Below are 2,482 nucleotides of genomic sequence, written 5' to 3'. Positions count from 1 at the left end.
ACATCTGCCTTCAGCTCAGGCCATGATCTCAGGGTACTGAGAAGGAGCCCTGCATTGGGATCCCTGCTCAGTGGTTAGCCTGCTTCTCCCTCTCCCACCCCTATCCCTGCTTTTGTTCCCTCTCTCACTGTCTCTCTCTGAATGTGTCAAATAAATAAATAAATTAAAATCTTAAAAAAAAAAAAAAAAAGAACAGGTATACATAGGTACAAAAAAACCCACAGTAAAAAACTATAGTAAAGATTTTGGGGTTTGTTTTGTTTTGTTTTTAAGATTTATTTATTATTCGGCAGAGAGAGAGAGCATGAACAGGGGGAGCATCATGTAGAGGGAGAAGCAAGTTCCCTGCTGAGGAGGGAGCCTGATGTGGGACTCAATCCCAGGACTCTGGGATCATGACCTGAGTGGAAGGCAGACGCTTACCTGACTGAGCCATCCAGGCGTTCCAATAGTAAAGATTCAGATTTTGATTCTGAATAACAGAAGATTTTGAGCAGAGAAAGAAAATGAACTGACTTACACTTTAAATAGGAGTATTCTGGCTGCTGTATACACAAGAGATTATAGGGAGGCAGACGCATAAGCAGAGAGACCAAAAAGGAGGCTATTGCAACAACCCAGGCAAGAGGCAGAGGTGGCTTAATTGGGTCACAGACAATGGAAATGTCAGAAGTGATCAAGATACGGATAAATTTCAAACATTTAACAGACACGATTTGTTGATACGCTGAATATGAGGTAGAGTAAAAGAGAAAAGTCAAGGATAACTCTGAATTGTCTTGCCCGAGCACCTAATGGATTAAATTTATTGAGATGGGAAAGCCTTAGAGAAAAACTGGGAAAGAGGTACAAGATTCAAGAGTTCTGTTTTGTACCCATTGATTTTGAAAAGCCAATTAGAGGGGCACCTGGGTGAGGGTGACTCAATGGGTTAAAGCCTCTACCTTCAGCTCAGATCATGATCCCAGGGTCCTGGGATGGAGCCCCACATTGGGCTCTCCGCTCCATGGGGAGCCTGCTTCTTCCTCTCTCTGCCTGCCTCTCTGCCTACTTGTGATCTCTATCAAATAAATAAAATATTTTTTTTAAAAAAAGAAAAGCCAATTAGATATCCAACTGGAGGGGGCACATAGGTTTCGGCTCAGGTCATGATATCATGGGACAGAGGATTGAGACTCATATCCTACTCCCGTGCTCAGCAAGAAGTCTGCTGGAGATTCTCTCCCTCTGCTCCTCCCCACCAGGCACAAGCACACAAGCACTCTCTCTAAAACAAATAAATCAATCTTTAAAAAAAAAAAAGAGGGGCACCTAGGTGGCTCAGTAGGTTAGAGCCTCTGCCTTGAGCTTGGTTTGTGATCCCAGGGTCCTGGGATCGAGCCCCGCATCAGGCTCTCTGCTTGGCAGGGAGTCTGTTCCGCCCCCTCCGCCTGCCTCTCTGCCTACTTATGATCTCTGTCAAATAAATAAATAAAATCTTTTAAAAAATAAAAAATAAAATAAAATAAAATAAGATATGGGGTGCCTGGGTGGCTCAGTTGGTTGAGCATCTGCCTTTAGCTCAGGTCATGATCTCAGGATTCTGGGATTGAGCCCTGTATCAGGCTCCCCACTCAGTGGGGAGTCTGCTTGACCCTCTCCTTCTGCCCCTCCCTCAACTTATGCACTCACTCTCTCTCTCAAATAAATAAAATCTTAAAAAAAAAAAAAAAAGATACCAACTGGAGCTGATGAGTAAGCAACTGACTATAGGAGCTGAGTTCAGAGGAAAGGTGGGAGAGAAAATGGAAGTTTTTAGCATATGAATAGTATTTAAAGCCATGTAGTTAACGGAATGACCTGCCACATAAGTGTGTAGAAAGAAGAGCAGATGTCCAGTAATGGAGCCCTGGGTATGTCACTGCTTAGAGATCAGGAAGATCTAGAAGACCAGCAAAAGAGACCTAGAAGAAAAAGCCAATAAAATATGAGGAGAATCAAGAAATGAAATGAAGAAAGTAATTAAAGATGTGATAATGGTATTTTGGTTACACAGAAATGACCTTAGGAGACAATTCTAATGAAGTGCCATGATGTCTATAAGTTATTTTCAAATGCTACAATAAGGGGAACCTGGGTGGCTCAGTGGGTTAAAGCCTCTGCCTTCAGCTCGGGTCGTGATCCCAGGGTCCTGGGATCGAGCCCTGATCCTCCTCTCTCTCTGCCTGCCTCTCTGCCTACTTGTGATCTCTGTCTGTCAAATAAATAAAATCTTTACAAAAAATGCTACAATAAAAGTGTATTATATTCTGTCAGATCACACATTATATACCACATTAGAGACACACAAAGAGAACAAACAGCAAAATGTTAAAAATTGTTGAGCCTAAATGAAGGTACACAGGTATTCACTGTACATTTCTTCAACTTTTCTTCATGTTTGAATTTTCAGAGAATAAAATTCTCTGAATAAAGAGATAGTAAAGAGGACTGTTTTGAGAAG

This window comes from Mustela nigripes, chromosome 9 (assembly GCF_022355385.1).
Source record: "Mustela nigripes isolate SB6536 chromosome 9, MUSNIG.SB6536, whole genome shotgun sequence".
Taxonomy (NCBI): domain Eukaryota; kingdom Metazoa; phylum Chordata; class Mammalia; order Carnivora; family Mustelidae; genus Mustela; species Mustela nigripes.
This window is presented reverse-complemented; position numbering follows the sequence as displayed.